This window comes from Bubalus kerabau, unplaced genomic scaffold, assembly GCF_029407905.1.
Source record: "Bubalus kerabau isolate K-KA32 ecotype Philippines breed swamp buffalo unplaced genomic scaffold, PCC_UOA_SB_1v2 scaffold_36, whole genome shotgun sequence".
NCBI classification, from domain to species: domain Eukaryota; kingdom Metazoa; phylum Chordata; class Mammalia; order Artiodactyla; family Bovidae; genus Bubalus; species Bubalus kerabau.
Genome location: NW_026577890.1, coordinates 30,219 through 50,950, shown reverse-complemented (window position 1 = coordinate 50,950; position 20,732 = coordinate 30,219).

Here is a 20,732-nt window from a genome sequence, read left to right as displayed (position 1 = left end):
TATTGTTTCACGATGACATATGTGATCCTACCTGACTGTTCTCATCCCCTTTGATACCTATGCACTGCTGCTGCTGCTGCTGCAGCTGCTAAGTGGTTCAGTTGAGGCCGACCCTGTGCCACGCCATAGATGGCAGCCCACCAGGCCCTGCAGTCCCTGGGGTTCTCTAGGCAAGAACACTGGAGTGGGTTGCCATTTCTTCCTCCTATGCATGAAAGTGAAAAGTGAAAATGAAGTCGCTCAGTGGTGTCCGACTCTTAGCCACCCCATGGACTGCAGCCTACCAGGCTCCTCCGTCCTTGGGATTTTCCAGGAGTGGGGTGCCATTGCCTTCTCCCATATCTATGCACAAGCCTGCTTAAATAATTGACTTCTAGCCAACTTTGGGATGCCCATGACCACCCACCCTTACCAGGCAACAGAGAAGAGAAAAACACTTACCACAGGAGGTTCTGATAAGGAACAAGGAACTAACAAGCTCCCACCTACCAGGATTCTGCAGAGATCAACAAGAGGTCAGCAAGAGATGAGAGACTGCAGTCCAGAGGTCCTAGCTACTTCCATCTAGCAACAAACACCCAGCATAGTCAAAACGATTTCAATGTTAAAGAATAAATAAATAAATAAATAAAAGGACAGAAGTTCTTTGAACACATGTCTGAATTTAGGGGTGAGGCATTACATATGTGTCCCAGGATAATCTTAAAGTGTCAGAAAGTAAAGAAATTAAAGACAACTATCAAGCTGTCCAAACTGATAAAAATGAATGATTACACAGTTTTATCTGTATACATTAGCAGATAATAATCTGAAAAGGAATTTTAAAAAATTCCCTTTCAATAATATCAACATGAATAAAACACTTTGCCATGGATGTAACGAGGATGACAAGACTGGCACACTGGAAATTATACACCCTGGCTGAAAACTATCCTGAATACATGGACAGATATTCCATAACGATGGAAAGACTTAAGATGGCAATACCATGGAATGCATCTTCAATCTGAAATGAAGATTTGATATGATTTGATCGCTCAGAGCTTTTGTGTCATCAAGTGTTATTAAAGTATTAAAGAGATAGAGAAAGCTGCTGACTTAGACTCGAGGCGGGGTGGGGGGTGGGTAGTAAGAGTACCCCCTGCTGGTCTTTAGCCAGATATTCTACAGGCACTAGCAGTCAGCTAAGGAAAGAAAGGAACTGTTTCAGGGAATGGCACCAGGCCCCTCCCCCACGACATGCATTGAGATAATATTGGCAGCAGGTGAGTCATCCCGGGCCAAAACTTGATTGACATGAATCTTGAAGAAAGGCAGTATTGCAGGCAAATATATCATTTCCTTAACATAGATAAGGAGAACAAGCTAGGAGGAAAACATGCTGTTTTGTTCAAATCGCTTCTGAGCCTTTTGGGGGAACCGACCTGAAGCCAGAGTCTAGCGGAAATACATAGGATATTTACATCGCTTAAGACAAACATTTTCTTAGGAAAAAATGCATTGCTTAGCTCAAGGTTTGTCTGCGAAATTCTTACACATCAGGAGATGGCTCCGAGCTGGGTTTCCACACACAAGAACATCCATGCAAAGGACAAGCCTGCACAGCCCATCTGCCCCACTCCCGCACAGCCAGCAGCATTTCCAAGTGACCTCCTAAGGCCTTCCCCAAAATACAGGGGCACCTCTGGGTTTCCTGTTTCCCTCACTTCGAACACTTTTCTTAAAAAAAAAAAATCCTGCACACTTCTTGATAGAATGCCACAGTGAAAGGAATACAGTCCTTCAATATTTGAACCTCCATTTGCAAAACACTTGGAGCTTGGTTTTGTTTTGTTTAGTTTTTTAATTACACCACCACATAATTTAAAGCTTTTACACGTTCTAATTATTCAGTTCCAAAACACCAAACTTTTATTGCACAAGGTCCTCATGAAAAGGCCCATGCAGCTGGACAACCACAGATTCTGCCATGAAAGGGCAGCAAGGTGCCCTCCCCCCTTCTTTGCTGCCCGGGCGGCCACCAGGGTTTGAAATCCATGCACCCTACTAAGTTTCTAGGGTGCAATCCATGGACCCTTCCCTTTCCCATCCCAGCAGGTGCTCAAGGGCCCGCTGGCTTACAAAGTGCCAGAAGCAGGGCTGGGCCAGCCGGCCAGAGTTCAGTGTTCTGTCCCTTGGACTTCCAGAGGACACTAGGCTGCTTGGAAAAACCGCGCAGACTCTGAGATTTTTCAGCAGAGGGGTGGAGCGGTTAAGGCCTTGACCCCAAAGGCAAGACCTTTCTGCGACCGCCAGGTTGGGGAGCTCCGAGAATGTGCCAACAGATGGCGGAATACTTGGTTCCCTGCTCCACGCAGTCCCAGTTCCCTTACCTGTGGTCCGCAGCCCTCCGCTGCACCCACGGGATGGCGATCCTTGGGGACCCAGGAGCGGACGAAATGGGCGTTCCCAGCCGCAGTTGCAACCCCCGAGAGCGCAACTGGGAACCCCTCCCCATCCCCCCCGTGAGCCGACCCCTGCCCCGCGCCGCCAGGGTTAGCCCCGCCCCTGCCGCGCTCCCGGTGCGTTCCCAGCCGCAGTGGCGACCCCCGGGAGCACAACTGGGACCGACCCCCACCCAAAGCCATCTGAATCTCGACCCCCGCAGCCCGGGTTTACCCAGTCCCTGGTGCGCTTCCGGCGCGTTTTCAGCCTCAGTGTCCACCTCGGAGAGCACAACTGGGAAGCCCGCCCCCAACCCCGCCAGAAGCCGACTCCCGCCCCACGCCGCCCGCGTTCGCCCCGCCCCTGCACGGTCCAGGTACCTTCCCAGCTTCTAGCGTTCACGCCCGGGTAGGAGCAGGATGTAGGAGTATGGGAGATGTGTCTGGAGCCTGACAGCCTCAGCTCCGCTCTGGCCTGCCCTTTGGACCTAGGAGCCAGGCCAACTTGCAGAGGGCTTAGGGCCCCATTGTATGCAAACTACCAAGGCCTACCGCAAGGAGAGCTCTGTCCGAGGGAAGGGAAGCGCCCCAGGCTGCGTTCCCAAGCTGTTGCTTGGCAATGCAGACTCAGCGGTAAACGGAGGGAATCAGGCTCTCTGTAGCCGCAGCTTCACACACAGGTGTGTCTCCGTAGGAATCAAGAAAGATCCTGACAGAGTGAGGTTCATTAGAGCTATACTAAAGAGCAAAGGCTTGTCCATGTGGTCTTGCCTTCCCCTGTGCCTTTGGGTCCCCAGGCTCGGCCCCAGCTCCGTGGAAACAACCCCTGAGAAAATATCTTCAAGATCCACTTTTCCCAGTGTCTGGGAACCGGGGTTCGTAGGAGGAGAGAAAAGCACGCCTCCATCGGGAACGAAAAGGCAGCCCACCTGCCTGTGTTTTGAAGCCTCTATTTGGAAGGAATGGGTTAGCTTCTCCTAAAGGAGACCTCCAGATCTGCTCAGAAGTCGGTAATTCCAGAGGCAGGGTACTGGTTCCTGACTGCCCTTTGCTAGCCTTGCAAAGATATTCCTAGATTCTAGAGTTATTTTCCATGAAGGAGCAGGCTTCGGGAATGTGTCAGACGGGACTGGCTCCTTATTGACCTCAGCTCAGCTATTGCCTTTCCATTCAAACTAGGACAAGGCCCTACTTTATGAAGGGTAAGGGTCTTCTTCTTTGCAAACTGCCAAGGGCTACAGCAATGAGACCTCTGTCAAGGCGAGGGAAGCCTAAGAGGATGGATTCTCAAGCAGGTGCTTTGCCACAAAGCATCAGCACCCCACGGAGAGAATCAAGCTCCCTGTGCACCAATGTTGGGAGTGTAGCTTCACACACAGAGTTGTCTCTATAGGAGCCAAGAATGTTCCTGAGAGATTAGGTTCACTAAACCTCTCCTACAGAGCATAGACCTGTCCATGTGGTTTTTCCTTCCCCTGTGAGTTGGGACCCGAGGTCCGCCACACCTCCGGGGAAACTGTCCCTGAGAAAAGATCTCCAGGAACCGCTTCGCTGAGGCTGGGAAACGCTGTTCACAGGAAGTAAGGCAAGCGAATCTCCTGCAGAGAAAAAGAGGCCTTACTGTCCCTGGAGGAGCAGGCTGCCAGAGTGTGTGAAACCTGACTGTTGCCTTACTGGCCTCAGCTCCGCCATTGCCTGTTCATCCGAGCTAGCACCCAGGCCTCCTTGGAAAAGCGTTTGGGTGCAGATTTCTACAAAGTGCCAAGGGCTACAGCAGTGAGAATTCTCTCGGTGGTAAGGGAGAGCATTTTATGGATTCTCAAGCTGTTTTCTGAATGACAGCGTCAAAATGAACAGAGAGAATCAGGCTCTCTGTGCCCCTATGTTAGGTACGCAGCTTCACACACAGAGGTGTCTCTATAGGAGCCAAGAATGCTCCTGAGAGATGAGGTTCACTAGAGGTCTGCTACAGAGCATAGACCTGTCCATGAGGTCTTGCCTTCCCCTGTGCCTTTGGGCCCCGGGCTCGGCCCCAGGTCCGTGGAAACAACCCCTGAGAAAATATCTTCAAGATACGCTTTTCCCAGAGGCTGGGAACTGGAGTTCATAGGAGGAGAGAAAAGCAAGCCTCCTTCGGGCACGAAAAGCCGCCAACCTGCCTGTGTTTTGAAGCCTCTATTTGGAAGGAATGGGTTAGCTTCTCCTAAAGGAGACCTCCAGATCTGCTCAGAAGTCGGTAATTCCAGAGGCAGGGTGCTGGTTCCTGACTGCCCTTTGCCAGCCTTGCAAAGACATTCCAACATTCTAGAGTTATATTCCATGAAGGAGCAGGCTTCGGGAATGTGTCAGAGGGGACTGGCTCCTTATTGGCCTCAGCTCAGCTATTGCCTTTCCATTCAAACTAGGACAAGGGCCTACTTTATGAAGGGTAAGGGTCTTCTTCTTTGAAACTGCCAAGGGCTACAGCAATGAGACCTCTGTCAAGGCGAGGGAAGCCTTAGAGGACGGATTCTCAAGCAGGTGCTTTACTACAAAGGATCAGAACCCCACGGAGAGAACCAAGATCCCTGTTCCCCAATGTTGGGAGTGTAGCTTCACACACAGAGTTGTCTCTATAGGAGCCAAGAATGTTCCTGAGAGATTAGGTTCACTAAACCTCTCCTACAGAGCATAGACCTGTCCATGTGGTTTTTCCTTCCCCTGTGAGTTGGGTCCCCGAGGTCCGCCATACCTCCGGGGAAACTGTCCCTGAGAAAAGATCTCCAGGAACCGCTTCACTGAGGCTGGGAAACGCTGTTCACAGGAAGTAAGGCAAGCGAATCTCCTGCAGAGAAAAAGAGGCCTTACTGTCCCTGGAGGAGCAGGCTGCCAGAGTGTGTGAAACCTGACTGTTGCCTTGCTGGCCTCAGTTCCACCATTGCCTGTTCCTCCGAACTAGGACCCAGGCCTATTTGGAGAAGCGTTTGGGTGCGGATTTCTACAAAGTGCCAAGGGCTACAGCAGTGAGAATTCTCTCAGCGGTAAGGGAGAGCATTTTATGGATTCTCAAGCTGTTTTCTGAACGACAGGGTCAAAATGAACTGAGAGAATCAGGCTCTCTGTGCCCCTATGTTAGGTACGCAGCTTCACACACAGAAGTGTCTCTATAGGAGCCAAGAATGTTCCTGAGAGATGAGGTTCACTAGAAGTCTGCTACAGAGCATAGACCTGTCCATATGGTTTTGCCTTGCCCTGTGAGTTGGGTCCCTGAGGTCCGCCCCAGCTCAGGGGAAGGAGCCCCTGAGAAAAGATCTCCAGGGACCGCTATTCCCCCAGGCTGGCAAATGCAGTTCACAGGAGGTAACACAAGCGAGCCTCCTGCAAGGCACAACAGGCCTTAGTGTCCCTGGACGATCAGGCTGCAAGAGTGTGTGAGACCTGACTGGTGCCTTACTGGCCTCAGCTCCGCCATTGCATGTTCCTCTGAACTAGGACCCAGGCCTACTAGGAGAAGGGCTTGGGTATGGATTTCTAAATACTGCCAAGGGGTATAGCAATGAGAACTGTGTCACGGGTAAGGAAGAGCATTGTATGGATTTTCAAGCTGTTGTTTGAACGACAGCTTCAAAGCTGCACAGAGAGAATCAGACTCTGTGTCTCCATGTTCGGTACACAGCTTCACAGACAGGGGTGTCTCCATAGGAAACAAGAACGTTCCTGACAGAGTGAGGTTCACTAGAGCTCTCCTAGAGAGCAAAGACTTGTCCATGTGGTTTTTCTTCCCCTGTGCGTTTGGGGCTCCAGGCTCGGCCCCAGCTCCGTGGAAACAACCCCTGAGAAAAGATCTTCAAGATCCGCTTTTCCCAGAGGCTGGGATGTGGGGTTCATAGGAGGCGGGAAAAGCAGGCCTCCTTCAGAGAGCAAGAGGCAGCCAAGCGGCCTGCGTTTGGAAGCCTCTATTTGGAAGAATGGGTTAGCTTCCCCTAAGGGAGACCTCCAGATCTGTTCAGAAGTCGGTAATTCCGGAGGCAGTGTGCAGGGTGCTGACTGCCCTTTGCCAGCCTTGCAAAGACATTCCTAGATTCTACAGTTATCTTCCTGAAGAAGCAGGCTTTGGGAATATGTCAGACTTGACTGGCGCCTTATTGGCCTCAGCTCAGCTATTGCCTTTCCATTCAAAGTAGGACAAGGCCCTACTTTATGAAGGGTAAGGGTCTTCTTCTTTCCAAACTGCCGAGGGCTACAGCAATGAGACCTCCGTAAATGCGAGGGAAGCATAAGCAGATGGATTATCAGGAAGGTTCTTTGCCACCAAGCATCAGCACCCCACGGAGGGAATCAGGCTCCCTTTGCCCCTATGTGGGGTGTGTAGATTCACACACAGTGGTGTCTCTACAGGAGCCAAGAATGTTCCTGAGAGATGAGGCTCACAAGAGCTCTCCTACAGAGTGCTCACCTGTACATGTGGTTTCGCCTTCCCCTGTGAGTTGGGTCCCCGAGGTCCGCCCCAGCTCCGAGAAAACAGCCTCTGAGAAAAGATCTCCAGGAACCGCTTTTCGCCCAGGCTGGGAAAAGCTGTTCACAGGAAGTAAGGCAAGTGAGCCTCCTGCAGAGAAAAAGAAGCCTTACTGTCCCTGGAGGAGCAGGCTGCCAGAGTGTGTGAAAACTGACTGGTGCCATACTGGTCTTAGCTCCGCCATTGCTTGTTCCTCCGAACTGGGACTCAGGCCTACTTGGAGAAGGGTTTAGGTGCAGATTTCTACAAACTGCCAAGGGCTACTGCAATGAGAACTCTCTCAGAGGTAAGGGCGAGAATTGTATGGATTCTCAAGCTGTTTTCTGAACGACAGCATTAAACCTGCACAGAGAGAATCAGGCTCTCTGCCGCCATGTTGGGTACGCAGTTTCACACACAGAGGTGTCCGCATAGGAGCCAAGGACGTTCGTCAAAGACTGAGGTTCACTAGAGCTCTCTTAGAGAGCAAAGACTTGTTCATGTGGTTTTGCCTTCCCCTGTATGTGTGGGTCTCTGGGCACAACCCCAGCTCCGTGGAAACAACCCCTGAGCAAAGATCTCCAAGATCTGTTTTTCCCCCATGCTGGGAACCAGGGATCATAGGAGGCAGGAAAAGCAAGCCTCCTTCAGGCAAGAAGAGGCAGCCAACCGGCCTGTGTTTGGAAGCCTCTATTTGCAAGGAATGGGTTAGCTTCTCCAGAAGGAGACCTCCAGATCTGCTCAGAAGATAGAAATTCCAGAGGCAGGGTCGAGGTTCCTGACTGCCCTTTGCCAGCCTTGCAAAGACATTCCTAGATTCTAGCAATATTTTCCATGAAGCAGCAGGCATCGGGAATATGTCAGAGTTGACGGGTGCCTTACTGGCCTCAGCTCAGCTATTGCCTTTCCTTTCAAACTAGGATCAGGGCCTACTTGGTGAAGGGTAAGGGTCTACTTCTTTCCCAACTGCCAAGAGACACAGCAATGAGACCTCTGTCAAGGCGAGGGAAGTGTAAGCGGATGGATTCTCAAACAGGTGCTTTGCCACAAAGCATCAGCACCCCACGGAGAGAATCAGGCTCCCTGTGCCCCTATGTTCGGTGTGTAGCTTTACACACAGAGGTGTCTCTGTACGAGCCAAGAATGTTCCTAAGACTTGAGATTCACTAAGGTCTCCTACAGAGCATAGACCTGTCCATGTGGTTTTTCCTTCCCCTGTGAGATGGGTCCCCGAGGTCCACCCCAGCTCTGGGGATAGAGCCCCTGAGAAAAGATCTCCAGGAACCGCTTTTTGCCCAGGCTGGGAAACGCAGTTCACAGGAGGCAAGGCAAGCGAGCCTCCTGCAGGGAAAAATAGGCCTTACTGTCCCTGGAGGAGCAGGCTGCCAGAGTGTGTGACACCTGACTGGTGCCTTACTGACCTCAGCTCCGCCATTGCATGGCCATCCAAACCAGGACCCAGGCCTACTTGGAGAAGGGTTTGGGTGCGGATTTGTAAAAACTGCCAAAGGCTACAGCAATGAGAAGTCTCTCAGAGGTAAGGGAGAGCATTCTATGGATTCTCAAGCTGTTGTTTGAACGACAGCTTCAAAGCTGCAAAGAGAGAATCAGGCCCTGTGTGCCCCCTTGTTGGGTACGCAGCTTCACACACAGGGGTGTCTCCATAGGTGTCAAGAACGTTCCTGACACAGTAAGTTTCACTTAGAGGTCTCCTGGAGAGCAAAGACTTGTCCATGTGGTTTTCCTTCCCCTGTGCGATTGGGTCTCTGGTCTCGGCCCCAGCTCCATGGAAACAAACCCTGAGAAAATATCTTCAAGATCCGCTTTTCCCAGAGGCTGGGAACAGGGCTTCATAGGATGCGAGAAAAACAGGCCTCCTTCGGGCGCGAAGAGGCAGCCAACCGGCCTGTTTGGAAGCCTCTATTTGGAAAGAATGGGTTAGCTTCTCCTAAAGGAGACCTCCAGATCTGCTCAGAAGTCGGTAATTCCAGAGGCAGGGTGCTGGTTCCTGACTGTCCTTTGCCAGCCTTGCAAAGACATTCCCAGATTCTAGAGTTATTTTCCATGAAGATGAAGGCTACGGGAGTATGTCAGACTTGGCAGGCACCTTAGTGGCCTCAGCTCAGCTATTACCTTTCCATTCAAACTAGGACAAAGGCCTACTTTATGAAGGGTAAGGGTCTTCTTCTTTCCAAACTGCCAAGGGCTACAGCAATGGGACCTCTGTCAAGGCGAGGGAAGCCTAAGTGGATGGATTATCAAGCAGGTGCTTTGCCACAAAGCATCAGCACCCCACGGGGAGAATCAGGCTCCATTTGTCCCTATGTTGGGTGTGTAGCTTCACATACAGAGGTGTCTCTATAGGAGGCCAGAATGTTCCTGAGAGATGAGGTTCACTAGAGCTCTCCTACAGAGCATAGACCTGTCCATGTGCTTTTGCCTTCCCCTGTGAGTTGGGTCCTCGAGGTCCTCCCCAGCTCCGGGGAAGGAGCCCCTGAGAAAAGATCTCCAGGGACCTCTTTTCCCCCAGGCTGGGAAATGCAGCTCACAGGAGGGAAGTCAAGTGAGCCTCCTGCAGGGAAAAAGAGGGCTTACTGTCCCTGGACGATCAGGCTGCCAGAGTGTGTGAGACCTGACTGGTGCCTTACTGGCCTCAGCTCCGCCATTGCATGTTCCTCCGAACTAGGACCCAGGACTACTTGGAGAAGGGTTTGGGTGCGGATTTCTAAAAACTGCCAAGGGCTACAGCAATGAGAACTCTGTCACGGGTAAGGAAGAGCATTGTATGGATTTTCAAGGTGTTTTTTGAACGACATCTTTAAAGCTACACAGAGAGAATCAGGCTCTCTGTGCCCCCATGTTGGGTACGCACCTTCGCACACAGGGGTGTCTCCATATGAATCAAGAATGTTCGTGACAGAGTGAAGTTCACTAGAGCTCTCCTAGAGAGCAAAGACTTGTCCATGTGGTTTTTCTTCCCCTGTTAGTTTGGGTCTCCAGGTTTAGCCCCAGCTCCGTGGAAACAACCCCCGAGAAAAGATCTTCAAGATCCGCTTTTCCCAGAGCCTGGGAAGCTGGGTTCATAGGAGGCAGGAAAAGCAAGCCTCCTTCGGGCACGAAGAGGCAGCTGACCGGCCTGTTTTTGGAAGTCTCAATATGGAAGGAATGAGTTAGATTCTCCTAAAGGAGACCTCCAGATCTGCTCAGAAATCGGTAATTCCAGAGGCAGGGTGCAGGCTCCTGACTGCCCTTTGCCAGCCTTGCAGAGACATTCCTAGATTCCAGCGTTATTTTCCATGAAGGAGCAGGCTTCGGGAATATGTCAGACTTGACTGGCGCCTTATTGGCCTCAGCTCAGCTCTTGCCTTTCCTTTCAAACTAGGACAAGGGCCCACTTTATGAAAGGTAAGGGTCCTCTTCTTTCCAAACTGCCAAGGGCTACAGCAATGAGACCTCTGTCAAGGCGAGGGAAGCGTAAGCTGATGGATTCTCAAGCAGGTGCTTTGCCACAAAGCATCAGCACCCCACGGAAAGAATCTGGCTCCCTTTGCCCCTACGTTGCATGTGTAGCTACACACACAGAGGTGTCTCGATAGGAGCCAAGAATGTTCCTGAGAGAGGAGGTTCACTGTTGGGGGCCAGAGTGAGGCACTCCGCCCATGGCAAAGGTCATGAGGAAGGAGGCTCGACATACGCAAAGGTGGGATCGAGCCTCAGGAGTCCCCCTGGAAATCCTCGAGCATCTACCCCCATAACCAGAGCCTGCCTACCTTACTACTTTGTGCTCTCACCTACACCTCTGACTTTACGGGGGGCTGTCCCCCACCACCTCTTTCGGAGAAGGAGTTAACCTAGAGCTCCAGTTGATAAAAACCCCTGGGTGTGACAAGAGTGTTTTAACCTACAAACTCCTCTGAAGGTTCCCTAGCCTGCCTGACAGGCTTGTCCGGCCACATGTGATTGCTCACAGCCTCTCAACCATGAGAGGCACGAGATGCTTTAAACCTTCTAAAAACAGGTTCCTTAGAAAAGTTAGAAAATTATTAGTATAAGTATAATGGGCTGATTAGAAATCATATTGGTGAAGGGTTTTTCATTTGTTGAGCTGATGTTTACTGCTAAGTCTCCACATCCCCTGCCCTTATACACATTAATGAATATATAGAAGAAATAAGTATTAACCTTTGATAGAAATCACGTTAGACCTTAGGCTAAGTAAATTCTTTCCTTAACTAAAACCCACTACACCCTCACCCTATAGGAATGTAACTTTATTTGGGTGGCGTCTGTTTTAAGAATAATCACCCCTGGAGAAATAAGTGTCCTGGTTGACTGACCGCTGTCACAAGGAGAGGGTCGTAAATTGTCAGCAGGCGCTGCGGCCAGAAGATGATGTAACACCCCTAAGACCTCTGTATACTTTTGTATGAAGCACCTGACTTTGATAAAAGTCAGGACTGCTGACCCCACGTGACTTTTGCATAACATCTCAGTGTATAAAAGTAGACCATGGAAAATAAAGAATTGGGATCAGTTTCTCGAAATACTGGTCTCCCCATGTCTCTCTCTCTCTCTCACTCTGGTTGAGTCTCCATCTGGAGCGCGGAACCCACCAAGCTTACTAATTTTGCCTGGGCTTCTAAGATCCGACCGGGGAGGCCTCAGTGTCTCCTCTCCTTCGGGAGAACGGAAGGACGCCTGCGGCCTACGTAAGTGGTGCAAGCTTCTTGTCTTGAAGTTTTATTGGTCCCCCGCGTAAACCAAGCTACTCAGCCTCTTTTCTCCACTGAATTTTCCTACTGAGCTATCCTCATTTTATTACTCTTTATATCCTTAATTAACGTTTAATTAAGCAGTTGTTCCCTGACCCTCGCCTACGCCGTCTCTGCTTCGAATACACTGGATCAGCTGGGGCTGGACCCCGGCAGTTCACTAGAGATCTCCTACAGAGCATAGACCTGTCCATTTGGTTTTGCCTTCCCCTGTGAGTTGGGTCCCCGAGGTCCGCCCCAACTCCGGGGAAGCAGCCCCTGAGAAAAGATCTCCAGGAACTGCTTTCCGCCCAGGCTGGGAAACGCTGTTCACAGGAAGTAAGGCAAGCGAGCCTCCTGAAGGGAAATAGAGGCCTTACTGTCCCTGGAGGAGCAGGCTGCCAGAGTGTGTGACACCTGACTGGTGCCTTACTGGCCTCAGCTCCGCTATTGCATGTTCATCTGAACTTGAACCCAGGCCTACTTGGAGAAGTGTTTGTGTGCCGATTTCCAGAAACTGCGAAGGGCTACAGCAATGATAACTCTCTCAGTGGTAAGGGAGAGCATTGTGTGGATTCTCAATTTGTTGTTTGAACGACAGCGTCAAAGCTGCACAGAGAGAATCAGGTCTCTGTGTCTCTATGTTGGGTAAGCAGCTTCCCACACAGAGATGTCCCCGTTGGAGCCAAGAACATTCCGCATAGACTGAGGTTCACTAGAGCACTCCTAGAGAGCAAAGACTTATCCATGCGGTTTTCCCTTCCCCTGTGCGTGTGGGTCTCCGGGATCGGCCCCTGCTCCGTGGAAACAGCCTCTGAGAAAAGATCTCCAAGAACCTCTTATCCCCCAGGCTGGGAAGCGGAGTTCGCAGGAGGTGGGATAAGCAAGCTTCCTTCGGCAAGAAGAGACAGCCAACCGGCCTGTGTTTGGAAGCCTATATTTGCAAGGAATGGGTTAGTTTCTCCTGACCGAGACCGCCAGATGTGCTGAGAAGATAGAAATTCCAGAGGCAGGGTCGAGTTTCCTGACTGCCCTTTGCCAGCCTTGCATAGATATTCCCAGATTCTAACGTTATTTTCCATGAAGGAGCAGGCATCGGGAATATGTCAGACTTGACTGGCGCCTTACTGGCCTCAGCTCAGCTACTGCCTTTCCATTCAAACAAGGACAAGGGCCTACTTGGTGAAGGGTAAGGGTCTGCTTCTTTCCAAACTGCCAAGGACTACAGCAATGAGACCTCTGTCAAGGTGAGGGAAGCCTATGCGGATGGATTCTTAGCAGGTGCTTTGCCACAAAGCATCAGCACCCACGGAGAGAATCAGACTCCCTTTGCCACTATGTTGGGTGTGTAGCTTCATGCACAGAGGTGTCTCTGTAGAAGCCAAGAATGTTCCTGAGAGATGAGGTTCACTAGAGCTCTCCTACAGAGCATAGACCTGTCCATGTGGTTTTGTCTTCCCCTGTGAGTTGGGCCCCCGAGGTCCGACCCAGCTCCAGGGAAACAGCCCCTGAGAAAAAATCTCCAGGAACAGCTTTGCGCCCAGGCTGGGAAATGCAGTTCACAGGAGGCAAGGCAAGCGAGCCTCCTGCAGGGAAAAAGAGGCCTTACTGCTCCTGGACGATCAGGCTGCAAGAGTGTGTGAGACCTCACTTGTGCCTTACTGGCCTCAGCTCCGCCGTTGCCTGTTGTTCCGAGCTAGGACCCAGGCCTACTTGGAGAAGGGTTAGGGTGCGGATTTCTACAAACTGTCAAGGACTACAGCAATGAGAATTCTCTTAGCAGTAAGGGAGAGCATTGTATGGATTCTCAAGCTGTTGTTTGAATGACAGCTTCAAAGCTACACAGAGAGAATCAGGCTCTCGGTTCCCCTATTTTGGCTGTGCAGCTTCACACACAGAATTTGACTCTGTTGGAGCCAGAAATATTCCTGAAAGACTTAGGCTCACCAAAGCTGTCCTCCAGAGCAAAGACATTGGATGTGGTTTTGCCTTCCCTTGTCAGTATGTGTCCCCTAGCTTGGCCCCAGCTCCGGGGATACAGCCTCTGAAAAAAATCTTCCAAGAAGCGATTTTTCCTCCAGGCTGTTAAGCGGAATTCGCAGTTTGCAAGTTAAGGAAGCCTGCTTCGTGGAAGAGCAAGCAGCCAACTGGCCCTGTGTTAGGAAGCCTGTATTTGAAAGGAATGGCTTAGCTTCTACAGCGGGAAAACCGCAGATCTGCTCAGGGGGCTGAAATACTAGAGTCAGGGTCGAGGTTCTCCCTTGTCCTTTGCGCACCTTGCAAAGACATTCCTAGCTTCTAGCGTTAGTGTCCCTGTAGTAGCAGGCTGCAGGAGCGTGTGATAAATGACTGCCGCGTTCCTGTCCTCAGCTCCGCTATTGACTTTCTATTCGAACTAGAACCCAGGCCTACTTTGAGAGGGGTTAGGGTCCAGTGTTTCCAAACTGCCAAGGGCTACGGCAATGCGAGCTCTGTCAGAGGTAAGAAAAGAGCAATTGGTTGGATTCTTCAGCTGCTGCGTGGCTGCACAGCTTCCGCGCCGCATGGAGAGCATGAGGCTCCTTGTGGCCCTATTTTGGGTACGCAGCAACATGCACACAGAATGTCTGTGTTCACTTATGTACAGGCTTATGTACACTAGAGCTCTCCTACAGAGCAAAGACCACTCAGTGGGCTCCAAGAGATACCTGTCGCGGCTCGAGAAAAGAGTGGAGTCCTTTGCTTCGCCTCGAGATGAGGCCTGACTCCCCGGGTGAGTATGGAATGCAACCCCGAGATCCCTGCTTTCCCTGGAGAGGAATAGTATGTCCCGGACACACGCCTAGGTGAGGTCTCTTCGGCCCTGCAGTGACTCTGGCGCAACGCCCAGCTTTCCCTCGCAACTCGAGGGGAAGATTGGGCTTCCCAGGGCCAACCCAAGGGGAAGGCTGAGATCCCCGTCGTAACTCGAGAATCCCGCCTCAACTCGAGAAAAACCACGTGGTTCCCACCTCTTGGCAAGATGAGGCCCTTGCCCGCGAGGGCGTCTCAAGGGAAGTCCCCTGTTCCACCCTGAGGGGCGAAACGGTCCCTGACAGCCTTCCTGCGACCCCCAAAAGTACCCCGACACGCCGGGTTCCCCCGAGGGGAACACCGAGTGTCCCGGCACCGCTTCCTCTGAGCCCCTTCTCCCCTCCGGATTGCGACAGGAGAGTCGATTCCCCTGCGTGGTCTGGAAGGGGTTCCCGGCCTTCCCGGCGCACCTCAGGAGGAGGCCGGTCTCACGAGGAAATTCGAGACGAGCCACGTGGGTGGGGCCACATGCCAAACGCCCCCGATTGCCCGGTCCGCTCTTGAGAAGGACCCGAGGCCCGGACCCCTCTTCGAAGGAAACCCTGTGGGTGAAGGCACAACACGAAGTGGCACTGCCACCCCCGTGCATCGTCCGCAAAGACCCGCGGGTTCCACACACAGCTCGACGAGGGGCCTGAGACCCCCTGAGCAACTCGAGAGGCCAGCGGGGTTCCCTTCCTCAGACAAGACGAGGCCTGACTCTCCTGGCCCAACTCTGCAGGGACCCTGCGGTCGGAGTCCGAAACGGAGAGGAAGCCTGAGGTTCCTGCCTCCCCTCGAGGTGAGGCCCTCTTCCGTTGCGCCAGACCCAGCGGAGTCCCGAGGGGCCCCGCCACCTCCACAGGATCCCTCGCCTCTCAGAGGCACCCTGGCAAGTTCCCTAAGGTCCCCGGCAGAAGGCGAGGGACACGAGGGTTTCCCGCCGCCCCCCGAGAAAGACCTCGAGAGTCCTTCTTCAACGCGTCTCGAGGCCCTAGTCCCCTCCCGTGACTCGAGAGCCAGGACGCGCTCCCCCTCGCCACGCGCATGGAGACCTGAATTCCCTGGCGCCGCACGAGAGGCTCCCTGAGATCCTCGTCGTGCCTCGGGAGAAAACTCCCAAGGGCGCCGCAGCCCGAGGAAACCCCTGAGACGCCCCCGTCCTCGCGATCTGAGGGCCTTCTTTTCCTGCATGGCCTGGGGAGCAATCCCGGGTCCTCTCTCCAAACGGAAGAGGAGGCTGGACTCCCTTGAGGCCGCTCAGGGGGCTCCAAGAGACCCGCGTCGCGACTCGAGAGGAGAGCGGAGTCCTTGGCTTCCCCTCGAGACGAGGCCTGACTCCCCGGGGGAGCCTGGAATGCAACCCCGAGATCCCTGCCTTCCCTGGAGAGGAATAGTAGGTCCCGGACACACGCCTAGGTGAGGTCTCTTCGGCCCTGCGGTGACTCGAGCGCAACCCCCAGCTTTCCCTCGCAACCCGAGGGGAAGACTGGGCTTCCCAGGGCCAACCCAAGGGGAAGGCTGAGATCCCCGTCGTAACTCGAGAATCCCGCCGCAACTCGAGTAAAACCACGTGGTTCCCACCTCTTGGCAAGATGAGGCCCTTGCCCGCCACGGCGTCTCAAGGGAAGTCCCCTGTTCCGCCCTGAAGGGCGAAACGGTCCCTGACAGCCTTCCTGCGACCCGCAAAAGTCCCCCGACACGCCGGGTTCCCTCGAGGGGAACACCGAGGGTCCCGGCACCGCTTCCTCTGAGCCCCTTCTCCCCTCCTGATGGCGACAGGAGAGGCGATTCCCCTGCGTGGTCTGGAAGGGGTTCCCGGCCTTCCCGGCGCACCTCAGGATGAGGCCGGTCTCACGAGGAAATTCGAGACGAGCCACGTGGGTGGGGCCACATGCCGAACGCCCCCGATTCCCCGGTCCGCCCTTGAGAAGGACCCGAGGCCCGGACCCCTCTTCGAAGGCAACCCTGTGGGGGAAGGCCCAACACGAAGGGGCACTGCCACCCCCGTGCATCGTCCGCAAAGACCCGCGGGTTCCACACACAGCTCGACGAGGGGCCTGAGACCCCCTGAGCAACTCGAGAGGCCAGCGGGGTTCCCTTCCTCAGACAAGACGAGGCCTGACTCTCCTGTCCCAACTCTGCAGGGACCCTGCGGTCGGAGTCCGAAACTGAGAGGACACCTGAGGTTCCTGCCTCCCCTCGAGGTGAGGCCCTCTTCCGTTGCGCCAGACCCAGCGGAGTCCCGAGGGGCCCCGCCACCTCCACAGGATCCCTCGCCTCTCAGAGGCACCCTGGCAAGTTCCCTAAGGTCCCCGGCAGAAGGCGAGGGACACGAGGGTTTCCCGCCGCCCCCCGAGAAAGACCTCGAGAGTCCTTCTTCAACGCGTCTCGAGGCCCTAGTCCCCTCCCGTGACTCGAGAGCCAGGACGCGCTCCCCCTCGCCACGCGCATGGAGACCTGACTTCCCTGGCGCCGCACGAGAGGCTCCCTGAGATCCTCGTCGTGCCTCGGGAGAAAACCCCCACGGGCGCCGCAGCTCGAGGAAACCCCTGAGACGCCCCCGTCCTCGCGAGCTGAGGGCCTTCTTTTCCTGCATGGCCTGGGGAGCAATCCCGGGTCCTCTCTCCAAACGGAAGAGGAGGCTGGACTCCCTTGAGGCCGCTCAGGGGGCTCCAAGAGACCCGCGTCGCGACTCGAGAGGAGATCGGAGTCCTTGGCTTCCCCTCGAGACGAGGCCTGACTCCCCGGGGGAGCCTGGAATGCAACCCCGAGATCCCTGCCTTCCCCTGAGAGGAATATTAGGTCCCGGACACACGCCTAGGTGAGGTCTCTTCGGTCCTGCGGTGACTCGAGCGCAAGCCCCAGCTTTCCCTCGCAACCCGAGGGGAAGACTGGGCTTCCCAGGGCCAACCCAAGGGGAAGGCTGAGATCCCCGTCGTAACTCGAGAATCCCGCCGCAACTCGAGAAAAACCACGTGGTTCCCACCTCTTGGCAAGATGAGGCCCTTGCCCGCCACGGCGTCTCAAGGGAAGTCCCCTGTTCCGCCCTGAAGGGCGAAACGGTCCCTGACAGCCTTCATGCGACCCCCAAAAGTCCCCCGACACGCCGGGTTCCCTCGAGGGGAACACCGAGGGTCCCGGCACCGCTTCCTCTGAGCCCCTTCTCCCCTCCTGATCGCGACAGGAGAGGCGATTCCCCTGCGTGGTCTGGAAGGGGTTCCCGGCCTTCCCGGCGCACCTCAGGATGAGGCCGGTCTCACGAGGAAATTCGAGACGAGCCACGTGGGTGGGGCCACATGCCGAACGCCCCCGATTCCCCGGTCCGCCCTTGAGAAGGACCCGAGGCCCGGACCCCTCTTCGAAGGCAACCCTGTGGGGGAAGGCCCAACACGAAGGGGCACTGCCACCCCCGTGCATCGTCCGCAAAGACCCGCGGGTTCCACACACAGCTCGACGAGGGGCCTGAGACCCCCTGAGCAACTCGAGAGGCCAGCGGGGTTCCCTTCCTCAGACAAGACGAGGCCTGACTCTCCTGGCCCAACTCTGCAGGGACCCTGCGGTCGGAGTCCGAAACGGAGAGGAAGCCTGAGGTTCCTGCCTCCCCTCGAGGTGAGGCCCTCTTCCGTTGCGCCAGACCCAGCGGAGTCCCGAGGGGCCCCGCCACCTCCACAGGATCCCTCGCCTCTCAGAGGCACCCTGGCAAGTTCCCTAAGGTCCCCGGCAGAAGGCGAGGGACACGAGGGTTTCCCGCCGCCCCCCGAGAAAGACCTCGAGAGTCCTTCTTCAACGCGTCTCGAGGCCCTAGTCCCCTCCCGTGACTCGAGAGCCAGGACGCGCTCCCCCTCGCCACGCGCATGGAGACCTGACTTCCCTGGCGCCGCACGAGAGGCTCCCTGAGATCCTCGTCGTGCCTCGGGAGAAAACCCCCACGGGCGCTGCAGCTCGAGGAAACCCCTGAGACGCCCCCGTCCTCGCGAGCTGAGGGCCTTCTTTTCCTGCATGGCCTGGGGAGCAATCCCGGGTCCTCTCTCCAAACGGAAGAGGAGGCTGGACTCCCTTGAGGCCGCTCAGGGGGCTCCAAGAGACCCGCGTCGCGACTCGAGAGGAGAGCGGAGTCCTTGGCTTCCCCTCGAGACGAGGCCTGACTCCCCGGGGGAGCCTGGAATGCAACCCCGAGATCCCTGCCTTCCCCTGAGAGGAATATTAGGTCCCGGACACACGCCTAGGTGAGGTCTCTTCGGTCCTGCGGTGACTCGAGCGCAAGCCCCAGCTTTCCCTCGCAACCCGAGGGGAAGACTGGGCTTCCCAGGGCCAACCCAAGGGGAAGGCTGAGATCCCCGTCGTAACTCGAGAATCCCGCCGCAACTCGAGAAAAACCACGTGGTTCCCACCTCTTGGCAAGATGAGGCCCTTGCCCGCCACGGCGTCTCAAGGGAAGTCCCCTGTTCCGCCCTGAAGGGCGAAACGGTCCCTGACAGCCTTCCTGCGACCCCCAAAAGTCCCCCGACACGCCGGGTTCCCTCGAGGGGAACACCGAGGGTCCCGGCACCGCTTCCTCTGAGCCCCTTCTCCCCTCCTGATGGCGACAGGAGAGGCGATTCCCCTGCGTGGTCTGGAAGGGGTTCCCGGCCTTCCCGGCACACCTCAGGATGAGGCCGGTCTCACGAGGAAATTCGAGACGAGCCACGTGGGTGGGGCCACATGCCGAACGCCCCCGATTCCCCGGTCCGCCCTTGAGAAGGACCCGAGGCCCGGACCCCTCTTCGAAGGCAACCCAGTGGGGGAAGGCACAACACGAAGGGGCACTGCCACCCCCGTGCATCGTCCGCAAAGACCCGCGGGTTCCACACACAGCTCGACGAGGGGCCTGAGACGCCCTGAGCAACTCGAGAGGCCAGCGGGGTTCCCTTCCTCAGACAAGACGAGGCCTGACTCTCCTGTCCCAACTCTGCAGGGACCCTGCGGTCGGAGTCCGAAACGGAGAGGAAGCCTGAGGTTCCTGCCTCCCCTCGAGGTGAGGCCCTCTTCCGTTGCGCCAGACCCAGCGGAGTCCCGAGGGGCCCCGCCACCTCCACAGGATCCCTCGCCTCTCAGAGGCACCCTGGCAAGTTCCCTAAGGTCCCCGGCAGAAGGCGAGGGACACGAGGGTTTCCCGCCGCCCCCCGAGAAAGACCTCGAGAGTCCTTCTTCAACGCGTCTCGAGGCCCTAGTCCCCTCCCGTGACTCGAGAGCCAGGACGCGCTCCCCCTCGCCACGCGCATGGAGACCTGACTTCCCTGGCGCCGCACGAGAGGCTCCCTGAGATCCTCGTCGTGCCTCGGGAGAAAACCCCCAAGGGCGCCGCAGCTCGAGGAAACCCCTGAGACGCCCCCGTCCTCGCGAGCTGAGGGCCTTCTTTTCCTGCATGGCCTGGGGAGCAATCCCGGGTCCTCTCTCCAAACGGAAGAGGAGGCTGGACTCCCTTGAGGCCGCTCAAGGGGCTCCAAGAGACCCGCGTCGCGACTCGAGAGGAGAGCGGAGTCCTTGGCTTCCCCTCGAGACGAGGCCTGACTCCCCGGGGGAGCCTGGAATGCAACCCCGAGATCCCTGCCTTCCCTGGAGAGGAATAGTAGGTCCCGGACACACGCCTAGGTGAGGTCTCTTCGGCCCTGCGGTGACTCGAGCGCAACCCCCAGCTTTCCCTCGCAACCCGAGGGGAAGACTGGGCTTCCCAGGGCCAACCCAAGGGGAAGGCTGAGATCCCCGTCGTAACTCGAGAATCCCGCCGCAACTCGAGAAAAACCACGTGGTTCCCACCTCTTGGCAAGATGAGGCCCTTGCCCGCCACGGCGTCTCAAGGGAAGTCCCCTGTTCCGCCCTGAAGGGCGAAACGGTCCCTGACAGCCTTCATGCGACCCCCAAAAGTCCCCCGACACGCCGGGTTCCCTCGAGGGGAACACCGAGGGTCCCGGCACCGCTTCCTCTGAGCCCCTTCTCCCCTCCTGATGGCGACAGGAGAGGCGATTCCCCTGCGTGGTCTGGAAGGGGTTCCCGGCCTTCCCGGCGCACCTCAGGATGAGGCCGGTCTCACGAGGAAATTCGAGACGAGCCACGTGGGTGGGGCCACATGCCGAACGCCCCCGATTCCCCGGTCCGCCCTTGAGAAGGACCCGAGGCCCGGACCCCTCTTCGAAGGCAACCCTGTGGGGGAAGGCCCAACACGAAGGGGCACTGCCACCCCCGTGCATCGTCCGCAAAGACCCGCGGGTTCCACACACAGCTCGACGAGGG